Source organism: Vicia villosa, linkage group LG1 (assembly GCF_029867415.1).
Source record: "Vicia villosa cultivar HV-30 ecotype Madison, WI linkage group LG1, Vvil1.0, whole genome shotgun sequence".
NCBI classification, from domain to species: Eukaryota; Viridiplantae; Streptophyta; class Magnoliopsida; order Fabales; family Fabaceae; genus Vicia; species Vicia villosa.
In genome coordinates, this window is record NC_081180.1 from 58,896,313 (window position 1) to 58,922,868 (window position 26,556).

At 34.0% G+C, this 26,556-nt stretch overlaps 1 pseudogene; it reads right to left on the reverse strand.

The window, feature by feature from the left end:
* Positions 1 to 130: 130 nt before the first annotated feature.
* On the reverse strand, positions 131 to 6,586 carry LOC131643680 (subtilisin-like serine-protease S; annotated as a pseudogene).
* Positions 6,587 to 26,556: the final 19,970 nt, after the last annotated feature.

Genomic DNA, 26,556 nt, shown 5'->3' on the forward strand with positions numbered 1-26,556 from the left:
GCCCAATTCAACAACCTTAAAAGATCCTAAGAACATTCTAGAATTATTACAAAACAACAACTAATATAAAATACTGAATAAACTATATTGACTCTCTATCATTGCCGCGAGGTTCACGTGAACCTTGTTCTCAAGGTTCAAAAATAAATATGAGAGTGGAGATATTGTTCCCGGAGATGTTATAGTTGACATGTTGTTGTTCAACTAGAGACCATGCTTCCAGAATATTCAGTCCAGGTCTTGTGATGTCAGGCTTGTCAATATCTGAAGTTACTATATTGTGCCCCATGGAAGAGAAAGCTGCTACTTCTGGAGCAGGTTTGGTACCAACAACTATTGTTGGGTTGATTTTAGTAATGGGATTCTTATCTGTGTTTATGTATGCTTGAAGCTCTTCTACAACATCCTGACCAATAATAGTGCTTCGAATGACAAACTGAAAACCAACTTCTTTGGCATTATGGTCAATAAGTATCATTCCAACACCACCACCTTGGGTTACCATTATGGATTTTTCTTCTCTATTGACAACAAATGTTTCAATTGTGCAGATAACAATTTTTCCATTGATTAAGGTAGGATCTAGAGTATTGTTCTTGCAGAAGCTAGCATTTGTTGCTGGAACTCCAGAAACTGCAGCTGCACTTCCATACATCAAACCATGAAAACTCTCCATTTTTATTGGATTTAGAGAAAAACCCTTCAAAACTTTTGAGTTGCCGAGGTAGATATTTGAACTAAATTCTCTGTCTAACATGCTCGCGGCAACAGTAAGGATCCAAGGAGCAACATTGCAAGCCGTTCGAGGAAAAACGGAATTTCCAGAAGAAGCAGAAACAAGAATTCCCTTTTGAAATGCATGGAATGCTCCAATACTGACTGCGTCCTCAAAGTAATTCGACTGCGGAGGATTAGGACCAAAGGAGAGGGAAAGTATGTCAACACGTCATGAATTGCATCATCTATAGCAGAAAGAATATCAAGATCATTACAAAATCCAAACCAAAAGTCCTTGTAGATAGCAAGCCTTGCACTTGGAGCACCACCTCTAGCTGTTCCTTTGGCAATGCCAAATAAGATAGCATTAGCAACAAAGAATCCTACAATGGTGGAAGTTGCGTGTGTTCCATGTCCATCACTGTCTCTAGCTGATCTGAAGAAAACCTTGTTGACAGCGCCTTCTAGAGGAACATTTTCTGCGTCAAAACCTTTTGAATAGAACCACGCACTAATGATTTTATTGTTACAATTGGCTAGCTTAAAATTATCGCCAGTAACACACTCTCCCTTGAACTTCTCAGGCATGAAACCTATTCCGTAATCATTAAAGCTTCCCGATTCTGGCCATACTCCGAGTAACCCAAAGCTCTGACCAACATCAAGAGTCCAATGCAAAAAACCATCAAAGATAACACAACTTGGTGGAGTTTCTGAGGTGGACAGTTTCTGGAGAAGCTCAGAAAATGATTTTGATCCAACTCTCCAAAAGGTTTCTTTGTAAATCTCTAAGCTTTCTGCTGCTGATAATCCTCCTTCATCATATTCATCTGAGATGCTTTCAACTTCGATTGAAGTAATGTTTTGTAGCTAATAGTTTTCCAAAGAGAAGTAATTGTTATGAATGTTAACTTAACAATAACAATTCCTCTTTTATCAGCCTCTCTCAAGAACATGTGTCAGTTGTTTTTACTTCCAACATGGCACACAAACAAATTAACAGAAGTTACAAGCCTAGAATCATGTTGAATGCCACTAATTTCAACTTCTAAATTCTAGTAAACCAAAACAGGAGCCACTTTACTCTCATCTAAAAGCTCAGCCAAAGTCATATGAAATATAGGTTCAACTATTCTAGCTTTCTTACTCTCCACTAAACTATCAAAATCTAAATCAAACAAAGAATCAGAATTAGAACCTAAATCACCATCTTCGGTTAAATCTCCCGGAGTTTCAGAATTCACTGCAAGTCCCTTGAGTCGCTTGTTTTCTTCGGCATCGTCGACTTCATATGGTTGAAGCTCTTCGTGAATGACTTTGGCAATATCATCTTTGGCAGGACTAGACCTTGTTTAACGAACTCTTTGTGTTTGAGAGCGATTGCTTTGTCGATTTCACCGAACAAATCGTCTTGAGAGGATTCAATAGAGGAAGCTTCGTCAGAAACATTATCGGCGTCGTCGATTACAATGAGGTAAGTGGTTTGGTTGTTTTTAAAATCCTCTTCATCATCAGGTACAAGGAGAGAATTCTCAGTATTTGTAGTCTCGAAATCGAAACTGTTGTCGAAGAGAGGGGCGATGTTGACGTCTTCGGGATCGTCACGGTCGGATGCTGCTTCCTCGCCGAAGATTGAAAGTGAAATAGCTCCTCCACAAACTTTGTTTATGGTTATCCAGAGGGGATCCGGGGAAATTATAAATGGATCAGAGGGTTTTGAAACGGTGGTGCCATTGATGCGATTGGGATGGTTGACGAAGTTGCGCTCAGAGGGTTGTTGTGGAGGATGATGAGGGAATCTCCCATCATCGTTTGGAAGAGCAAAGGTAGTCAAGGTTTGGGAGAAGTAGTTGTCATGGATGTGATTTGTTCGTAGCTTAAATGAAAAGGGGGATTTAAGGATTTGGTTTGGGATTTAAGGGTTTTGGTTTGTAGAGGAAAGGAAAATCGATAAGGAGGTACTGTGAATTGGAAAGGGTTTTGAGACTTTTTTTGAGATCTTTTCTTAAAAGAGAGATGAGGCACTTGTAAATGTTTTTCAAAATCTCTTTTAATTGTGGAGGAGGTTTTTGTTGGTGTTAGTGGTTGATGATAATTATTGTAGTAGTATGAATAATGATATGTTGAATAGGATGAATATGGGTTAGGATTAGGTGTATGTAGTGAATATCCATGATTTAGATACAAATTTGGTGATGATGATCCAACATGAGTGTAACAAGGTGTAAAAAGTTCCCATGGAAAAGATGGAAATGAAGATGTGGTAGGAGATGTAAAATAAGGGTTTGTGGGATAGGTTGGAAGAATACTCTATGGATGATATGAAGGTGTATGTATGATAAGGATAATCCATAGGAGGATTTGAGTACATGAATGAAAGCACCAATGTTAGGAAGCTATTTTAGAACCCTGACAACTCAAGAAAAGCTAAGAGAAATAAAAGAGATAAGTAAAATAAACTAAGAAAATTAAAGACTTTTCATTTCATAATCCTTTCAATGTCTGAAGGACTACATATATAATAAAGCCCAAACTTATAAAAGCCCAATTCAACAACCTTAAAAGATCCTAAGAACATTTTAGAATTATTACAAAACAACAACTAATATAAAATACTAAATAAACTACATTAACTCTCAATCAGCATCCTAAAACTTTCAATTGAAACTAATTACTATCAGAATGTTTGGTAGCCACTGACAAAGCATTTCAATGTTTGGTGACGAACAACTTTCACTTTACTGTTTTGCCTTTGGTTATTCTTTAATATGGACATCATATGGATGTAGTGAAAAACTAATCGTATATTTAATGAGTGACAATGTTCATCCCAACAACAAAAATAGGTTTACCAATGTTCGAGAAAATTCCACTGAAATTGGTATTGGGAAAGAAGATGAAGAACTCCAATCAAAATATAGAAAAAAATTAGTGACAAATATTTATGTCGTCAAATTGGTCATAAAATTGATCTAAGCCACATGATATTCCTCTTCAGTGCCACATAATTTCGTGAATTGACTTTGACTAAGAGAATCGACGGAAATAACTAATGTGATATATTTTTAAAATTTGAGGGATCAAAATAGTGTTTTTAAAAGTTAAAGCGTCAAATTGAATATCGAGTAGATAAGAGACGAAAAAAGGTATTTAACCAAAATTAAATGTGAGTAAAAAAAAATTTTGTAACCAAATTCTTTTGGAGTTCCATCTTTATAAACAAATTTTCTTGAGTGAGATTTTCATTTTTCAGCGCAAAGGAAACTAGATTAATCCTTACTCATAATGATGTAGGGTCCGATCAAATGTGAATAAATAATTCAAAGAGCTTCTTATATATAAAATTTGTGTTAAATTTATTTTTATAATAATTTATAAAGGGGGTTTTATTTCATTAGTAAGTGATGTAATCTTTGCTTCATTGATTATGGTATATTAGTGTTGTATTTTCATCTCATCATTTTCTTCTTCTTACGATCCTTTTCTAAGTGAGGAGCCATACCTTTAAAGATGCTCTGGTATCAAAGTAAAGAGAAATGTATGTAAATATCATATAAATTTTGACCTAAATAGTGGCAGTCTCATCATTTTCTTCTTCTTACAATCCTTTTCTAAGTGAGGAGCTATACCTTTAAAGATGCTCTGGTATCAAAGTAAAGAGAAATGTATGTAAATATCATATAAATTTTGACCTAAATAGTGGCAACTATAAGATGCTCTGGTATCAAAAAATGTATGTAAATATCATATAAATTTTGACCTAAATAGTGACAACTATATGGTTTGTATACACTCCATATTGTTGGTTTGGGACGTTGCTGACGTGGCAACCTATTTTTTTTATTTTTCATTTTTTTTAAAATCAAGAATTTTCAAGCTTAAAAATTTTGGTTCCACCAAGTGTTAAACCCATGCCCTTTACATTAACGAAACACTCCTCATCCACTAAGCCACTTCTATGTATACTAATTGCAATGCATTTCTATATATTACATAGTGCAGAAATTTACTTATTAAATAGATTATATTTTGTTTTAAGTTTTGGTATTAATTTTTATTTTTATTAAAAAGTAATAATAAACAATAATATATGCAGTAATAATGATTGGTTTGGGGAGACGGTTCATGAGTAGAATTTTGAAAATCCATTGTCCAAACCAATTAACAACGAGTTTAATTAATTTGTAAATTTTTGTCCGAACTAAAAAAATGTTCGACTCAAATACCATAATTTGGTTTGGATTCCAATTTGTTTCCGATTTTTCCAAACTAATGGACACCCCTATAGATTACCGCATTGTGTTATCATATTATGGAAACATGAGCACTTAGATCCTATTATTTTGGTCCGCACTAATAGGTGTGTTATGTGTTTTGATAGTTAAACTTTTTTAAAGGATGATTTATAATATGTCTGGGTTGAACTTGAACCTCTTAGGCTCATACATTACAAAATTATATTTCATAAGTTGTATTAATATCCTTTAAAACACTTTGAACTTTATAAATAATTTTGATTTCATCAAAATTTAAAACTTTTTAATTTAAATTTCCCATACTCTACACACAAGAAAAATCAAGTAAGTTTTACCATTTTTTTTCAATTATGGATATTTTTAGTTGATTTCTTGAATTTAAAACTTCTAAAATGAATAGTCATTAACAAGTAGAGATTCACAAACCAATTTAGTGTTCCAAACTTTTTTCGAGTTTCTTAAAGATGAAAAATCCTGAAATTTGGAGAGAAATTTGTAAGTATCAGATATGCCTAAGAGGGGGGGGGTGAATTAGGTACTTTATAACTTTTTCGGTTTTATGGTGTAAAGTGATTATTTTTCTGGTTTATGGTGATATTACTAAAAGATGTAAAGTGCAGAAAAATAAATGACACAAGGATATATCCTGGTTCCCCTCACAAACCGAGAGTACTCCAGTCCCCTTACGCAGTAAGAGATTTCAATATAATTGGTATCTTGTACAAGCCTAACCAAACACCAAGAACAATCCTCTTGGACCAAGAACAATCCTCTTGGATTTTTCACTAAGACCACTTATGAGAACAATCCTCTCAAAGTGTCTAACTTGTTTCCAACAATCCTGGATAACAAGAATACAACAAGTATTTGATTTTGTATAAGAGTTTGAATAGTAGAACAATGTATCAATCACTTGATTGATCTTCCCTTCCAATGATAATAATTCACAATTCTTTAAAGTAATAGATTGCTCAAAATATTTTCTAGTTTGGACGATATGAAAGTGTGTAGAAAATTTCTTGAAAAAGATTGAAGAAAAACAATGTGAATTTCTGAAAATTTCTAAGAGTTTTTGATTGGAAGAGGTGAAGAATGAATTTGAAATTTTGAGTATATATAGATGTTCATAACACCCCTTGAAATATCATAAGTTTCTGTAAATTAATCATGAACAATTGCCAAGATTAAAGGAAATGTTTCCATGAAAAGGTGTGTGGAAAGGTGCTATGAAATGCTGCTGTTTTTCAAAAAACGTACAGGGGAAATCGATTTCCCTTAGCATGAAATCGATTTCATGCATGTAACGTTAACAAAATTTCAAAAACAAACAGTGGGAAATCGATTTCCTCTTTAGGTAAATCGATTTCCATAGTGCAAAAAGTGAATTTTTGCTTCTGGAAATGTTTTAAGACAGTGGCAAATCGATTTCATGTTATGGTAAATCGATTTACCCAGTGTAAAACTTGAATAAAAGATTTTGCAAATGTTTGCTATTATCATGGATGGTCTATGCAATGGTTGGTTGATTTCTTGAGCATCTAAGACTTTAGAGAATGTAATTATAGTCATTATACCTTCTTGAAGTGCAAGCTTGATTCCAAAGCCTTGATCATTGATATTTTAACTTTAACAACTCATCTTTGCCTTCTTGTTATTTAGAGTTTTGTCTTCATCAAAAACAAAGTTCTTTATTTAATCTTGACTTCACATTCTCCCCCTTTTTGATGATGACAAATAATCCTCTTGATGTTTTGACATTTCTTGAAATAATTTCTCCCCCTAAGATATATAGCTCCCCCTTAGTGTGTACTTGTGCTACTTGGAGAAATTTGGAGAAATTTGTATCATTTGTACCTTAGGAAATTTATAAACATACAAACAAGTATAACACCTTTCTCCCCCTTTGTCATTATCAAAAAGAAGGGAAAGATGGGTGAAAGATAGTAATAGTGGCAAATAGAACATCATTCATCATAACAAACACATGTATTCAAACAAGTAGAACAATCAAGATAATAAAGTTATGGTAACAAGTACCTTACAAACCACATAAAGTTTTAAGAAGTTTAACATGAAACATAAATAAACAATATAAGAAACATAGAGTGACATAATACTAAAAGAACAAACAAGAACAACATATCAAGATTGGTCCATCTCATTGTTGGTTTTGTTGTTGTTGAAGAAGTTTGGTCCTTGATAGGGAAATTGAGTTTGAATAGGTGGATTTATTGGAGTAGGGACAGCTGGGTTATTTGGATCATATGGTGGAATGTGGAGATGAGAGTAAAGGTAAGAGAATTGTTGATTCACATCATAGCGAAAATCATTGATCCGGGTTGTGGTGGATTCATTGATAGAGTTCCATTGGTTGTAGATTGAGGTGTTGAGTGTTGCAAATTGTTGAGTCATAAAATTTATCACCTCTTGATTACTTGGACCATCTTGAGCATGAGGAGGAACTTCTTCATCACCAATATTGTCTTGGGCTTCTTCATGACCAAAATCTTCTTGAACATTAGCTTGATTTCCTTCATTATTAAGATATGAAATCGTTTGTGTTTCCGGATCATAAAGAACACCCATCCGCTTATCCACACTTTTAATAGAGAACTTATGACTTCTAGTATCCATAAGATGATAACCAACATCATCAAAAGAAACCCCAAAATGTTCCAAAATACGAGTTATGAACCAAGCATATGGAAGAGACTTAATCTTTTGAGTGTGACACAACATATGGTGTAAAATGAGGCTAGACCAATTGAGAGAGATACCATTCTTGATTGCATATAATACTTGCATTTCCATATCGGTAATGTTGCAATGATTGCCATTTCGAGGTAGCAAGATATAGACCAAAGCATAATGAAGCAATCTATCATTAATAGCAAAATTTCCAGCACTCCAAAAATCTTTTGAAGTTTCAACCCTTTTAGCATTATATTCTTCTTCCGTTATCCTACTTAAGCTGAAATAAAATTCTCTCTTATGATATCCTTGCCACTCTTCAATATCTGGATCATATAGAGAGCTACCAACATAAGGGATATCCAAAATTCTACCAAGTTTCTTAGGATGCAAAACTATGTTTTTCCCTCTTACATTTGTAACAAACTTATTATTATCCGAACGCATATTACAATAGAACATTCTAACTAAATCCGGATAATATGGTCCAGAGGATGCAATAAGAGGACCCAAACCTAATGAAGTTAATGTTTCTTGAAAACTAAAACATTGAGTAGGAAAAGTAGAGAGTGCACCATATTTTGGAGTTTGGACAAATTTTGATTGATAAAACTTTTGGTACCTTTCTAATTCCTTTGAGGGATGGTCATGGAAGATGTTTGGAGTATCTATGGAAGAAGATGAAGCTTTGTTCTTCCCTTTCTCAGTGGCTGAAGCTTTCCTCTTTACTCTTGAAGACATGGATGAAAGTTTGTTGAAGATGAGAATAAGGTTTAATGGAGTTTGAGAGTGTTTTGGAGAAGAGGAAATTTTGGGTTTTTGGAGAGCACCCACTCACCAATTTTCGGCTGCTAGGGTTATGGGAGATGAGAGACAAATTTTTTTTTGCTTTTATGAGGGAGAGAGAGGAGGTGTGACAATGTTATTGGACCAACATTTAAGAAGCAAACATAAAAAAATCTGAATATATACAGTAAGAAATCGATTTACCATGGGGTGAAATCGATTTACCCAAGTCAAAAAGCGCAAACAGAAGCAAACTTACAGCATCAAATCGATTTCCTTAGGGGTTAAATCGATTTCCCCAAGCCAAAAAATGAAAACAGAGGCATACTTACAGCATCAAATCGATTTCCTCAGGGGTCAAATCGATTTCCCCAAGCCAAAAAATGAAAAACACAAAACACTAAGCTACTGTTACAGTAGTAAATCGATTTACCATTAGATGAAATCGATTTACTCATAGAAAAAAATATAATTTTCACATATTTTTATGTATTTTAAACATCTAAAACACTTAAAAGAATGGTGTAGAAGTAGAGACATTGTGAAATCATTTGTAAGAAGATTAGATGAGATAAGACACCATGTGCACCTTAGAAATTTTTGACGGAGAAACATAAAGTGAGATATCTATGTGTCTTTTTCATCCAAAATTCCAAGTTCTCTTCGAATTTTGTAAAAAGGTTCTTTTGGAAGAGGCTTGGTGAAGATATCTGCAAATTGATTATGAGTATCTACAAAAGTGACTTCAACATCTCCTTTAAGCACATGATCGCGAAGAAAATGATGTCGAATGTCTATGTGTTTGGTTCTTGAATGCATGACCGGATTCTTTGTAATATTTATAGCACTTGTATTGTCGCATCGAAGAGGAATGCATCCGAGATCAAGTCCGTAGTCACGAAGTTGTTGCTTAAGCCAAAGAATTTGTGCACAACAACTACCTGCTGCTATGTATTCTGCTTCGACCGTGCTAAGAGCAACACATGCTTGTTTTTTACAAGCCCATGATACTAATGCATTTCCAAGAATGTGACAAGTACCACTTGTGCTTTTACGATCAGTTTTACATCCTGCATAATCCGCGTCAGAATAACCAATTAAATTGCAAACACTACCTTTTGGATACCATAAGCCAACGTTGGTCGTTCCTTTGAGATACTTCATGATCCTTTTAACCGCCATAAGATGTGATTCCTTTGGATTTGCTTGAAAGCGAGCACAAAGACAAACACTAAACATTATATCAGGACGGCTTGCCGTCAAATACAATAAAGAACCAATCATACCTCGATACTTAGTAATATCAATTGGAGTACCGGATTCATCTTGATCAACATATGTACCGGAGCCCATTGGAGTATTCATTGCTTTACAATTATCCATATCAAACTTCTTCAATAATTCTTTACAATATTTGGATTGATTGATAAAGATTCCATCTTTGAGTTGCTTAATTTGTAGTCCAAGAAAGTAGTTCATCTTTCCCATCATAGACATCTCGAATTCTCCTTGCATCATCAATGAGAATTCCTCACACATTTCTTTGTTAGTCGATCCAAAAATGATATCATCAACATAGACTTGAACCAATAAAGTGTTACTCTTGATTTTCTTAATGAACAAAGTTTTATCAACCTTACCCTTTTCGAAACCCTTTTCACACAAAAAATTGCTAAGTCTATCATACCATGCTCTTGGTGCTTGCTTTAAGCCATAAAGAGCCTTTCTCAACTTAAAGACATGTGTAGGATTCTTGAAGTCTTCAAATCCCGGGGGTTGTTTGACATAGACTTCTTCATTGATGTAACCATTCAAGAATGCGCTCTTGACGTCCATTTGATAAAGCTGAAAATTTAATGAACATGCATAAGCAAGTAAAAGACGAATAGCTTCTAACCTTGCAACCGGAGCAAATGTTTCTTCAAAGTCGATTCCTTCTTCTTGATTGTAACCTTGGGCCACCAATCTTGCTTTGTTTCGAACAATTATACCATTCTCATCAAGTTTGTTCTTAAACACCCATCGAGTACCTATGATGTGTTTATTACTTGGTCTAGGCACAAGTTCCCAAACTTGATTTCTCTCGAATTGATTTAATTCTTCTTGCATTGCATTTATCCATTGATCGTCTCCTAAGGCTTCATCAACTTTGGAAGGTTCAATTTGAGAAACAAAAGCCATGTGTAAGCAAGCATCTTTGAGATTTAATCTTGTTGCAACTCCTTGACTAATATCACCAATAACTTTATCAATAGGATGATCTCTATGAGTTCTCCATTCTTTTGGTAGATCATTGGTGTTTGATTCTTGTTGTACACTTTCTTGTTGAACTTCCGGTGCCTTCACAATTGTATCATTTGAAAGTTCTTTCGGTGCCTTCATAATTGTATCATTTGAAAGTTCTTCCGGGGGTAAATCTAAAGGATCATCATCATCACAAACAACTATTTCTTCTTTGGAAGTGTTAGTCTCATCAAAAGATACATGCATGGATTCTTCAATAGTTAAAGTTCTTTTATTATAAATTCTATATGCTTTACTAGAAAGAGAATAACCAAGAAATATACCTTCGTCGGATTTCTCATCAAACTTACCAAGGTTGTCTTTGTCATTGTTGAGAACAAAGCACTTGCATCCAAAAATGTGAAAGTGAGCAATGTTTGGCTTTCTTCCTTTGAAGAGTTCATATGGAGTCTTCTTTAAGATAGGTCTAATGATTACTCGATTTCCAACATAACATGCCGTACTAACCGCATCCGCCCAAAAGTATTTAGGAAGATTTGCATCACTAAGCATTGTTCTTGCAAGTTCTACTAGAAACCTATTTTTCCTTTCAACTACTCCATTTTGTTGTGGAGTTCTTGGTGCTGAAAAATTATGAGAGATACCATGTTCTTCACAAAATTCTTCAAATGATGCATTTTGAAACTCTCCACCATGATCACTTCTTATGGATACAATCTTTAATGATTTCTCATTTTGGATTTGTTTTGCATACTTCTTAAAGGCTTTAAAAGCATCACTTTTCTGCACAAGAAACAAAGTCCAAGAATATCTAGAATAATCATCAACAATAACTAAAGCGTATACATTACCTCCGAAGCTTCTTGTCCTTGATGGACCAAATAGATCCATATGCAACAATTGAAGTGGTCTTGTTGTAGTCACCACATTCTTTGGTTCGAAAGATGATTTGGTTTGCTTTCCCTTTTGACATGCATCACATAATTTATCTTTGACAAACTTTATCTTAGGTAGGCCAATAACAAGATCATGTTTGGTTAATTTATTTAAATGATCCATATGAATATGGGCTGCTCTTTTATGCCATAACCATGATTCATTATTGTTTACCAAAAGACATTTTACTTTCAAAGATAAATCATTTAAAGAAATCATAAAAATGTTATTAATTCTTGTACCTTTGAGTTTTACCTCATTGGTGACTTCATCGATGATCAAGCATTCCTCTTTGGTGAATTTGATCTTGAAGCCTTTGTCACAAAGTTGGCTAATGCTTAGAAGATTATGCTTTAGTCCTTCAACATAAAGAACATCTTCAATGGATGTGAAAGGTGGTGCACCAACTTTGCCTTTGCCAAGGATTCTTCCCTTATTGTTGTCTCCATAAGTGACAAAGCCCTTGGCCTTTAACCTTAGATCTGAAAATTGGTTTAAGTCACCCGTCATATGCTTTGAACAACCACTATCTAGATACCATAGGTTTGAAGTGGTCTTCAAGCATACCTACAAAACAAATTAAGTTTTGTTAGGTACCCAAATGGCTTTGGGTCCATCATAGTTAGTTCCTTTCTTCACCCATACATAATGTCCACTAGGAACACTAAAGTTCCTTACATAACAAGCATTGGGTGTGTGACCAATAATACCACAATAAAAACAAGTAGGTTCAAAGTTACTTCTATATCTAGGAGGATAAGATTTCTTCTTAACAAAGTTCTTCCTTTTAGGATAATGTTGCATTACTTTAGGCTTGATCACTTTCTCTTGAATTGGTTGGTTACTAGCCTTGACAAAGATAGTCTTGTTGGATGTTGGTTTATCAAATTTAGAGAAACCAAGTCCGCTCTTATCATTGGAGTATCTTTGTGTGCTAAGAACATTTTCCAATCCAATTTGCCCTTTTTCATATCTTTCTAAAACACGTTTTAATTGGACAATTTGGAAGGAAAGTGATTCACAATTCTTGCATGCAACATTATCTTCTTGAACACTAATTATTTTTTCTTTGTCATCTTTATGTTCTACTTCACTTATCTTAACCTTCTCTTCTAAAGATAGTATGATTTTCTTTTGAGATGAGATAGTTTTATAGAGAATTTTACATTCTTTTAATAATTCTTCTATTGCACCTTGTGCACCATTATCAAAAAGAGAATCATCATAACTAACCTCGCCTTCTTCATCGTCGGAGTGGTGTGATGCCATTAGTGCTAGGTTTGCACTTTCGTCACTATCGGAGTCCGATGAGGAACTTACTTCATTATCTTCCCATGCTATGTAGGCCTTTTTATTTTTGAACTCCTTTTTGCCTTTGAATCCATTCTTCTTCGAAAGCTTTGGACATTCCGGCTTTATGTGTCCTTGTTTCCCACATTCATAGCATGTAACTTCTTGTGATGAAGTGGATGCTTCTTTATCTTTATGCTTTGAGAATTTCTTTCTTTTGACATAGTTAGTTTTATCAATATTATTTTTATTACCAAAAAATTTGCCTAACCTTTTTACAAGAAGCAAGAAGTTTTCATCTTCATCCGATGCATCTTTCATTTTGCTTTCTTTTGAATCTACCTTTAATGCAATGCTTTTTGATTTCTTCTCTAAGTTCTCATGTTTTTCCAATCTTCCAAGTTCCGTCTCATATTCTTGAAGTTTTCCAAATAGTGTTGCGGAAGTAAATTTTGATAAATTCTTCTTTTCGGATATCGCCGTCACTTTTGGTTGCCACTCCCTTGTCAAAGATCTGAGCACTTTAAGATTAAGTTCTTCGGTAGTAAGAGTCTTACCAAGTGCCTTCAAGTGATTTGTCAAATGTACGAATCGTTTTTGCAAATCGAGAATAGTTTCACCGGGCTTCATTCTAAACAGTTCGTACTCTTGGCTTAAGGTATTCAATCTTGATCTTTTAACTTCAGTGGTACCTTCATGAGTTTCTACAAGAGTATCCCAAATTTCCTTTGATGTTGTACATGCCGATACTCGGAAAAATTCATCCATACTAAGAGCACCTTGAAGAAGATTGACCGCCTTTTTGTCAGCAAGAACCCTTTTTCTATCATTATCATCCCATGAAGCTTTAGGTTTCTCCGATCCAACACCATTAACGACCGTTGTAGGGACATGAGGACCTTGTAGGACAACCTCCCAAACTTCTTCTCCTTGTGCTTCTAGATGAGCCTTCATTCGGATTTTCCAAAAGTCAAAATATTCACCACAAAACAATGGAGGCTTGTTGTTCGAACCACCATCTCTGAAAACCGGATTTTGATTTGCGGAAGCCATTCTGGATCTTTAGGAACAAGTTACCTATAACTTGCTCTGATGCCAAATGTAAGTATCAGATATGCCTAAGAGGGGGGGTGAATTAGGTACTTTATAACTTTTTCGGTTTTATGGTGTAAAGTGATTATTTTTCTGGTTTATGGTAATATTACTAAAAGATGTAAAGTGCAGAAAAATAAATGACACAAGGATATATCCTGGTTCCCCTCACAAACCGAGAGTACTCCAGTCCCCTTACGCAGTAAGAGATTTCAATATAATTGGTATCTTGTACAAGCCTAACCAAACACCAAGAACAATCCTCTTGGACCAAGAACAATCCTCTTGGATTTTTCACTAAGACCACTTATGAGAACAATCCTCTCAAAGTGTCTAACTTGTTTCCAACAATCCTGGATAACAAGAATACAACAAGTATTTGATTTTGTATAAGAGTTTGAATAGTAGAACAATGTATCAATCACTTGATTGATCTTCCCTTCCAATGATAATAATTCACAATTCTTTAAAGTAATAGATTGCTCAAAATATTTTCTAGTTTGGACGATATGAAAGTGTGTAGAAAATATCTTGAAAAAGATTGAAGAAAAACAATGTGAATTTCTGAAAATTTCTAAGAGTTTTTGATTGGAAGAGGTGAAGAATGAATTTGAAATTTTGAGTATATATAGATGTTCATAACACCCCTTGAAATATCATAAGTTTCTGTAAATTAATCATGAACAATTGCCAAGATTAAAGGAAATGTTTCCATGAAAAGGTGTGTGGAAAGGTGCTATGAAATGCTGCTGTTTTTCATAAAACGTACAGGGGAAATCGATTTCCCTTAGCATGAAATCGATTTCATGCATGTAACGTTAACAAAATTTCAAAAACAAACAGTGGGAAATCGATTTCCTCTTTAGGTAAATCGATTTCCATAGTGCAAAAAGTGAATTTTTGCTTCTGGAAATGTTTTAAGACAGTGGCAAATCGATTTCATGTTATGGTAAATCGATTTACCCAGTGTAAAACTTGAATAAAAGATTTTGCAAATGTTTGCTATTATCATGGATGGTCTATGCAATGGTTGGTTGATTTCTTGAGCATCTAAGACTTTAGAGAATGTAATTATAGTCATTATACCTTCTTGAAGTGCAAGCTTGATTCCAAAGCCTTGATCATTGATATTTTAACTTTAACAACTCATCTTTGCCTTCTTGTTATTTAGAGTTTTGTCTTCATCAAAAACAAAGTTCTTTATTTAATCTTGACTTCACAAAATTTATGCAAGGCTTTAGCTCTATTTTTTGTGTGTTTGTTAATGTGATTTATGAATGAAATGATGTTGATTTACGGGCTCTAGAATTAAGTTAAAGGATGGTTTAAGAATTATAAAAAAAATGCAAAAAGTATGAGTAAATTTGGATGAATTTGAATTTAGCATGAAAATATCTCACTTCTAATTTCAAATTCTGATATATTGTATAATTAAATGAATCAAATGAAGTTTGAATGAGAAGTATGATGAGGCAAAATAAATGTGATCAATTTTTGTTTTTTATGCCAAAAATCTTGACTTTTTGATATGAATGGTATATGCTTAAATAAAAAATGAAGTGAATTAAAATAATGATGAAATGAGAATTTTGCTTTGATTTTATTTCCATTGATTTTTTTTTTTGGGTTTTTTATGCGTATGATGCAAAAATGAAAAACAATACAAAATGACTTGAATATTTTAGTCAACTTTAACATTATTTTTAAGTTGAATTTTGATTTTGAATGATGCAAAATGCATATAATGAATTATAGGAATTGATTTGGAATGATACACCATGGAATTATTCAAATATCAAATATTGACTTTTGGTATCTTGATTGACTATTGATGGAATCATCTTGAAATGAATGAATTTTGAATGATACATGGCTTATGATGCATGTAGTGTACTTATAATATTTTTGCAATTTCAAATAAGGTAACACTTGACCTAATGCAAATGATATGCAAAAATGATTTAAAAAATCTTGGGACAAAATTAGGGCACGACAGTTGTCCATATTTAATCACCTTTGACCAAAGAGTATGAATAACAACAATCTTTATATAATAGTGGTAAAAGATAATTAAATACAAAGGATCCATATTTTTCCTTTGAATGTCAATGCAGTGGGATGAAATGAAGTGCAATGGGTCTGGGTGAAATGCCTTATATGGGGATAGAATATGCAATAGATTCACTGGGGAATAACTGGGATGATTTGTGAAGAATATCCACCAGGGAAGATATCCAACCGCATAACTGGGAATAAAGCTCCTTGGGAATGCCTCAAAAGAAATGCGAGTTATGTATTCTCTCATAAGTAACCAAGTGGCATTCAATAATCTTTGTAACAAAATAGTGGGTTCTATAAATCCTCAGAACAAACCAACTAATATGCGAAAATCTTCGGATTCAAAGGGGGTTACATAAATCCATCATAACAAGATGGTGGATTTTGGAAATCCTTAGAACAAACCAATTGGTATCTAGAATTCCTAGAACTCAAAGGAGAGTAACAGAAATCAATTGTAACAAAATGGTGAGTCCGGGAAATTCTAAAAATAACATATAGGTATCGGAAAATCCTCAGACTCAATGATGAGATCAGGAAATCCTCATTTCAAAAATGAAAGTTACGGAAATCCTCATAACAAAATGATGAGTTCTAGAAATCCTTAGAACAAGGTGATGACATATGGTGATCTTCAGATGAAAAATGGGTTATGGTAATCCTCATAACAATAAGACCCATTCTTGCAATCCTCATAACAAAGTGAGAACATATGAAGTCCTCTTATGAAAAAAAGGTTACGGTAATCCTCGCAAACATAAGACGCATTTTGGAAATCCTCAGAACAAGATGACAACATCTGGTAATCCTCAGATGAAAAAGTACGATAAGTTACAGTAATCCTTGTAAACATAAGATGCATTCTTATAATCCTTAGAACAAAATGATAACAACATCTAGTAATCCTCAGATGAAAAAATATGATAAGTTACGGTAATCCTCTTAACCATGAGATGTGTTATGGAAATCCTCATAACAAAATGAGTGGTATCCGGTAATCCACAGATTCAAAAGGGAGTTACAAAAACCCTCATAACAAAATGATGAGTTTTGGAAATCCTCATAACGAACCAACTAGTATCCGAAAATCCTCGGACTTGAATGTGTGATAGCAAGCTTCTCCAAATGTTATGTGTTTTGATGAAGACAACATGTGTGCACTCATAAATATCAAGAAAGGATGTATCAAATTTGTATTACTCAAGCATTAAAGTCTCAAAGAAAATTGCCAAGATACAAGACCACTTGAAGACTTTATGGAGCTCAATTTTTTAATAGGTACAAACATGTTCTTTATAAGAATAAATTTAGTGCTCAAAATCATCCTCATATCGTATGCATTCGCTTAGGTTCTTGGCTTTATGAAAAATCTAAAATTCTGCATTTTTAGTCTGGAATCGCTTTCCTATAAGTCTGTTTCTGGAAAATGTTTTTTTGTCTGTGGAAATCGATTTCCTATGATGGTAAATTGATTTCTAGTGTCAGTTTTTGAAAAAATAGACGCAACGCTTCAAGGAAACTGATTTCCTATACAGGTAAATCGATTTCCTGAGTAACAGAACCAAAAAATATTGCTGTTATAAATCTGAACGAAATTATGACAAATACATACATATAGCATTCTCATTTTATTTTGAGAGCATTATATTCCATGCGTCATAACATTGCATCAGATTAACTTGGTTTTTCAGGTTAACTCCCGAGCAAATGAATGTTATTAACAACTCATTCGACACAATTAAGACGAAGGTTCATTCTGATAAGCATTGTCCTTCCAATTTCCATCTAGATAAACATTTCTCTCAGATATAATCAAAATGAAGGTTTATTCTGACGAACTTTCTCCTTCAAATTTCCCTTCCTGCAAAATATTATCTTGCTAGTCTTCATTCGGAAAATCCTTATCTCCAGATACAGTCTAGTGTATGACTTATTCTGTGGGCACATTTTTAGATATAGTCTAGTGTACGAGTCATTCTGACCCCTCTCTTAGTTACTCATCCAAATATCACTCCTTCAAAGGCAGTCTAATGTACGACTCACTCCTTCAGACTTAGTCTAATGTACGACTCATTCTCATATTCATATAGTCTAAATGTACGACCCCTCCTTCAGATACAGTCTAGTGTACAACTCATTCCAGTATTTTCATCATCCCTTCTGATATAGCTTAATGTATGGCTCGCCTAATGTATGGCCTTTTCTGATATAGCCTAATGTGTGGCTCGCCTAATGAATGGCCCCTTATGAGATAGCCTAATGAATGGCTCGCCTAATGTATGGCCCCTTATGAGATAGCCTAATGAATGGCTCGCCTAATGTATGGCCTCTTCTGATATAGCCTAATGTATGGCTCGCCTAATGAATGACCCCTTATGAGATAGCCTAATGAATGGCTTGCCTAATGTATGGCCTCTTCTGGTATAGCCTAAATGTATGGCTCGCCTAATGTATGGCCCCTTATGAGATAGCCTGATGAATGAGTCGCCTAATATAGCCTAATGTATGACTCTTTCTAATACAGCCTAATGGACGGCTGGCTCTCTCTATAGCCTAATGGACAGCGCGCTCTGGTACAACCTAGTGGATGACTCATACTAACACAACCTAATGGATGGCACTCTCTAAATATAGCCTAATGGACGGCTCGTTCTAATATTCCTAACATGTACATGGCCTAGTATATGGCTCATCCTGACACCCTTCAATATACCTATCAGATACAATCTAGACAGAGATTCATTCTGACAACATTCTGTAAACACCTGGATGGCATCTTTAAGCCCATCCCCGACAAAATTCCAATTATTCAACAGATGGCATCCTTAAGCCCATCCAGATAATTAAACAGCATTGTTTCCCGCACCAGGCGAGTGCAAATTTCAGGGCATTCTAGTGTTCAATCCACTTCTACCTTTAGATTCTGACCGACACACAAGCCAGTCGGCAAGAATGAATTTGAGATGGTTTATCCTGCCCCATGGTCTGTTTAGTCTTTGAAAAAATTTGCCACAATACGAGTTTTGAAACAGCTCATTGTAATATGAATTTGAGATGGTTTGCCTTTGCGCATTTTCCACTGTTCAGACTGATTCTTGAAGTGATTTGCCCCTGATGGGACCACATACAAATGATTAAGTACCCTAAATGATTATATATTGCTCGAACTTCCTTGGTGCTAAGTGTTGATTTGTAGAGAAAATTGCTCCTTTAAAATGGTAATTTTATTGCAATGCTCATGCAAATTTTGAAATCAAAGTTGTTATTGAGATTATATTGTTAAGTACAATGAATGTGTTAATGATCAGAATGCAATTTTGATCTAGACACTCAAAGTATGAAAATGGTAATTCAAAAGCATAGTAATAATAGAGATTAGTAACAAATATCTTTGGAGTCAGGTTAACGTAATTTTGATATAGTATGCTTTCAAAATAAACCTTGCTTCAATTAGGTCTTTTGATGGTTGTAACATGGCGTAGTTCACGGATTTTGAAAAAAAGGATATAAGGCTTACATTTTTAATTTTAACCCACCCCCTTCTCCTTCTGATGATCTCTATTTCTACGTTCAGTCAATTCGACACCCATATTCAATTTCCAAGAGAATTTTGAAGGTGTAAGGGTAAAGATTAAGGTTCAAGAACTAATTGGATTTTCTTGAAGTGGTAGTCACCTATTTTTTGTTTTGACATGGTGGTTGTTATACCCCAAAATTTGCCCTCCATATTCCAATATTCAAGCTTAGATAATAGTTGATAGCTCAAGACATCTCAAGGACTGATTATACACACTTCCCTCATAATCAAGGACTTTCAAGCTAGGGTTTTGGATTTCTTAAAGAAGATGAATGAATCGAGGTCTCAAATGAGCTTCATATGACCTCGTATGATCCAAATCATCTCCATGACAAGTTTCAAGTCTCAGTTCACAAAATTGCTCAGTCAAATGCTTAGAAAGTCAACAGTCGACTAGTTTGACCTAAAAATCAACTATGGTCATCGTATAGTCAAAACTCCTGATTTTTGGTCAACATTAATATTTTTAAGTTATATTCATCATTTGATCAAGGGTTGATCATGAATTATCAAGAAAATTTCAGAAATCAACAAAACTCAAAGTTTCTAAATTAGGGTTTTTGACCTAAAAGTCAATTGAACTTTAACCAGCCATAACTTTCACATGGTTCATCAGAAATTTCCCAACCAAAGCTCATTTTGGAGGAAATTGAACTCTCTACAACTTTTTATCTCTAAAGATGAGGCCAAAAGTGCTTCATATGAGAGATATGAGCCAAAACATTACAGGTCCTTTTGAAAGTCAACCAAAAGCTGTTTTTTGTCAAAGCAAGTATCATCAAGATAAAATCTCCAAATGCAGAAGAGGTTCTAAAGTGGCTTGTAGAAGACATCTTGGGCTTTCCAAAAAATTCATAGAACACTTCCATACCTGTCATACCCCAAAATTTGCCTATCTCATTTCACTTTCAAACTCATACAATGATTCAAGGCTCATGGGTTAACCTAAGGCACACTATCCTAATCAAAGACCTCCTGAACTAGGGTTTTGCATTCCTTTAAGAAAATTGATGAATCAAAGTCTCCAAAGGTTTTCATATGACTTATGATGTTTCAAACTATCTCTACGACAAAGTTCAAGCTTCAATTCCAAAGATTGCTCAGTCAATTGCTCAGATAATCAATAGTCGACTAGTTGGACCTAAAAGTCAACTGTGGTCAAAGTACAGTCAAAATTCCTGATTTTTGGGAAACATCCTCATTTTGAAGTATCATTCATCATTTGATCAAGGATTGATCATGATTCATCAAGGAAAGTTCAGAAATCAATAAAAACTTAAAGTTTCGAAATTAGGGTCTTTGACCTAAAAGTCAATTGAAATTTGACCAGCCATAACTTTCACATGGAACTTCAGAAATTTTCCATCCAAAGCTCATTTTAAAGGAAATTGAATTCTTTACAACTTTGTATCTCACATGCCAAGTCTAAAAATACTTCATTTGAGAGATATGGATCTAAAGATTATAGGTCTTTTTGAAAGTCAACCAAAAGCAGTTTTTTTGTCAAAGCCCATATCATCAAGATAAAATCTCCAAATGAAAAAAAGGTTCCAAAGTGGCTTGTAGAGAACATATTGAGGTTTCCAAAAATTCCTAGAACTCCTCCATATCTTAAAAATTGAGGGAGATATGCATTGTCAAAGTTGGACCATTTTAAGGGAAAAAATGTGAAATAAAAGGCTCCAAAATTAATCTTTTTGCAAAGAAACCCAATCTTTCTTGGCCTAATCTTCATCCACAAGTTATCCAAGACTCCCATTTTGATTTTTATTTGATTTTTATTGGCCTAATCTTTCTTGGCCTAATCTTCATCCAAAATGAAACATTGTACCCATTTTGATTTTTATTTGATTTTTTATGAATTATTAGTCAATTAAAAATCATGATTAATTCATATAACTTATGGAAAATCAAATATTTGATTTGAAAGCATATGGGAATCAAATTGAATCATTATTTAACTCATATTGCCAATCAAATTTCGTGCACATTTGATTTGGATTGATTGAATCAAATTTTGGACAAAATTAGAAAGATCATGAACCAAATTCCAATCAAATTTTCATAACTTCCAATCAAAGATTCAAATGGTTTTTCTTCAATTTTGTTAACCTAATTCATTCTATGATAAATAGTGAGCAATTGTAGACCCCTTGCGCACGAGTTGCTGCCTCCAAGAAACCCTAACCGAGTTCACTAAAATCCAAGAAAAAATCAAATTGTTCCTGGAGTTCAAGGTTAATTCAAAGAGTTTTGAAGATACAAACGTGTTCCTGGAGCATCCCTGAACATTTCTCAATACTTATCAAGCCTTGAAGCGCCAAGAATAGTCCTCGGTAGGTCACGGTTTGTGCTCTTCTTCTTTTAGTCGATCTCAATTATTTAAGCATCTTTAACATGATTAAGTTACATATTTGTGTTCATATTGATGCATACAATGTTTCTGGATTGTTTGATTAAGATTTATGTGCAAGACTCGAGTTCCACCATTGTTAGGTTTTTTAGTTCCAAATTAGGGCTTTGTATTACAGGTAAAATTAGAACTAATTAAGACCATCATCGTGTTCAGAAGGATGAATGCAATCGATCCATGGTCTCGCGAAAAATTTATTTTGTGTATTGGTGCTATTCGTAAGTTGCAGGGCTATGGCTACACACTGCGTCCGTAGGTAAAACTGTTGCAGACCTAAGCCAACAGATGAAGGTAGGAGACGACGACGTGTCTCCGCCTCACTTGCCCATTCAAATGAAGAAAGCGCGCGCGTGTGTGGGGGGAGCTTTTGAATTTGGTGCGTTAAGACCTACGCAAATACCATGTTTCTGTACCTTCTCAGCCGTCCGATTGCCTTCTGGATTGATCCAACGTCTTTGGATGCGCAGCCCCATCATAAACCTCCCTCACCTCACCACACTGGATTCCTCGCCAGGTTTTTAATAATTTTTTTAATTTATTTTTCTTATTTGATTTTATTTGTTTTCTTATTTTCTTTTAATTAAATTTTTTTAATTAATTACTTTTTCAACTTAACCTTTATTTTTCTATAAAACTAATAATATTTTTTTATTATTAATTTAATTTAGATAATTAATTTAGTTTGAATAATTAGATAATTAACCTTGATTTAATTAATTAATTTAAGTAATTAGTTTAGTTAGATAATTAATTTAGGGTTAATTGATTTAATTAATTAATATAGGTTAAATAATTATAATTAATTTAGGATAATTAAATTAGGGTTAATAAAATAATTTAATCAGGATTAGTCGATTTCAAAATTAATTATGTTAAAAACCAATAGTTAATTTTTAGGGTTTGTCTAGCCTTGATTCAGTTAAAACCCTAGGTAACCATAGGGGTCTTAGGTAGGTGTCGTCCATTAACCTAGTGTCAATTTTTCTCATAAAATCTCATTCCCTAAAAATCAGGGCTTGCCCTGAACATTTCAAAAAAAAAACCTTTTTTCCTTTTAATTTTAATTTTAATTTTAATTTTGCCTTATTTTATCTGCCTTGTGTTTGCCCTTGTGGCTGGTATTAATTTGTAAGGTTTTATTTTCGCGCCTAATTCTTCCTCTGTTTTGTATCTGCCCCAAAGCCTTGTAATAGCTTAGGGTTTATATTATTTTGCCTATATTTCTCTGCAGGTGTTTATTGTAATAGGGTTAGATTTTCTTTTCCGCTTTTATTTTTTCTGCCCACAGGTGTTTATTGTAATAGCGTAGGACTTTTAAATTCTGCCTTTATTTTTTAACTGCGTGGTTAGTAATCCTAGGGAGTGCAAGCCTGTCAATTAACATAGCTCAATAATTACAAGATAATATAACTGAATTGAATCACCTGATTATGACACACATACACCGTTAGGGTAACCTATTTTTGTTACCTTGTTGCCAGTTGCCTTTTTATTATTACGATCAAATAGTCAAGTCTCTCGATTTCGAAGATACCTAAGCAAAACAAATATTGCCCTCAGTTCATTATCATCATCAATTTTGTCCCTCGAAGTTGCCTCGGTAAATGATGATTGTCCCATTGCTAAGGTATCCTCGCCTGTTGCCTAAATGACTATTCTATCCTTCCCTAGATTACTTGCCCTTTTTATGGCCGGGACAGTCTGCGGCGAACGATAATCTCGATGACCCTTTTCAAATCCAATGAAAGGACTACCTTCCCTCTTTATGGTATGGGTAGCCCTTTCCCATTAAAGTCTAAAAGAACAATTTTAAAACTTAGGGTAGTTGCTACTAATTGCTTGCTCTAAATTCAAAATCTTTTTCACATTCTCTTTTCAAATACTTTCAAACAAGGCTACACTTATTTACAAGCTAAAGTCCTTAAACAAAGTCTTTTACTATTCTCTTTCTACACTTCAAACATTTTTGAAAAAAAAAGTGAGCTAAGCAATTAAGAGCCCATGGATAGCCATGGATACAAAGGGTGCTTACACCTTCCCTTTGTATAACCTACCCCCCGAACTCAAAATCTTTTTAAAAGGTATATTTTTGTTCTTTTAGCCTTTCTATAAATTGGATAAAATAAAAGTCGGTGGCGACTCTTGCTATCCGCAACATTTCTTTAAAGTCAGTTCTCCCACCGTATTACAATACCTTAAAAATTGAGGGAGATATGCTTTGTCAAAGTTGGTCAATTTTTGGTAAAATACATGAAGCAATTAAGGGTCAAAATGGATTTTTTTGCAAAGAGGCCCAATCTTTTGTGATCCAATCTTGTTCCCCAAGTCATTAAAGAGATCCAATCCAAAGGCCACGAATTTGTGATGAATATTTGATTTTATTTGAATTTTTATTCATTAAAATATGTTTAAAAATCAAATAATCAAGGAATTATGAAAGAGATTTGATTTGGTTTTGATTTCCAATCACATCCAATCAAATAAATATCATATTTTCCACTCAATTTTGTGCAAATTAGATTGGTGAGATTGGAGTGAAAATTGAGCAAAACTGGAAAGTGTAGAAACCAAATTTCAATCAAGTTTCCAATGATTGATTCAAAGAGATTTTGTCCAAGTTTGTTAACCTAAATTGTTCTATTATAAGTACATAAGTTGTGCAGATCATAAGGATAAAAAATTATAGCCTCCAAGAACCCTAACCATCCCTTAAAAAAACTCAAGAAAAGTCAAGACCGTTTTCTAACTTGCAGTCGAATTCAGGGCATTTGGAGGATTGAATCACTTTCCTTAGTGTTCACTGAAGCTACCTGGATCATCATCAAGGTCTCATACTCTCAGAATCATCACCAATACCTCACGCTTTGCCCAAAAAATTTTAATCTCAATTACATCCTTCCATGCATCATAAATAAATTTTGATTATATATTTGTGTTTTACGTGATGTTATGAGTGATTCTGGAGATTTAATTGCTTTTATTCGCTTGAATGAAGAAATTGCCATGATTAGGGTTAGAAAGCTTGAATGAGGGATTTCTAGTTTAGAACGAATTTTAAGAAATTGCAGGTACTATTGGATCCGTGTAGATGAGACGAGTACAACCATGGCTTCGTAATGAATTTTTGATGTTCGTATAAGATTTTAACGTGTGCAGATCTTGCAGTGACGCACTGTGTCCGTAGTTAAAACCCAGAACCTAAAATGACGGTTCTGGGGAAGAAGATGAAAACGTGGCGTAACATGGATGGCCAGTTTGAATCATCGCGCGCGTTTTTTCATTAATCACCATTATTTTATATATGTTTTTATCAGGTGCGTTTGTTTTACAGTTAACGCTTTGGCTGAGTTGGCAAGAATGCAGAGTTGAGACCAAGGGCGTGGGTTCGATCCTTCATTCCTACAATGTTTTTTTTTGAAATATTCAGCTTCAAGATTCCATGCGCACTGCTTGAAGAAGGTCACGGTGCACCCTCCCATTAAGGCCTTAGGATCGTTCTCAAGCTGGATCTAATGAACACCAGGCTGCAGGCACGCCGTAGACTTCCAAGATGTGCCACACCGGATCGGACACGCTAAGTTTTTATTAGTTTTAATTCTTCTTTTTCTTTTTTTTACTTCTTCTTTTCCAAACCTTTTTTTCCTTTTAGAAATTAACTTTTTTATATTAGATAATTAATTAATTTAGGATTAATTAGTCAATTAAATTAATTTTAGGTTAATTAATTATGATTAATTTTAATTAGGTCAGATAACTAGAATTGAGATTTAATTTAATTAGGGTTAGTTTAATTTTAGGTTTATAATTTAGTTTAATTTTAGGTTTGATAATTTAAATTAATTTTAGGTTTAATAATTTAAATTATTTTTAGGTTTTTTATTAGATTTAGCCTTAAACTTCAAAAACCATAGATGACCCTAAAAACGTATGTCAGGTAGGTGTTTCCCATTAACCTTGTGTCTAGGTTTTTTTACCCATTAGGTTTCCTTTCTTAAAGGTTGTTTGCCTTATAACCCTATTTCATCAAATCCTAATTTTATTTTATTTTTATCGATTCTTCGATTTTTCCCCGCGCGTTTGATTATTTTTAATTATGTATCTACTTCGAGGTTGTAATAAATTTAATTAGGTTTATTTTTCCGTGCCTTTTGAATATTATTGTAACTGCCCCCAAAGCTTTGTAATAGTAATTAGGGTTTTTATATTCGCGCTCAATTCTTCCTTTATTATGTAACTGTCCCAAAGCCATGTAATAGTTGTAGGTTTTCTTTTCTGCATTTATTTTCTGCCTTTTTCCCCCGGTTTTTTTGGTTTTGTAACCCCCCTCCCCGAAGCCTTGTAATAGTGTAGGTTTATTTTCTGCTTTTTATTTCCTGCAATATTAACCGTTAGAAATTGAATAGGATTGTATGGCAAGACTAAAAGCAACCTAGCATAACCCTAATTTCCAGAATTAAATAAATCAATCACTATTGTTTCACACACCCACCTTTAAG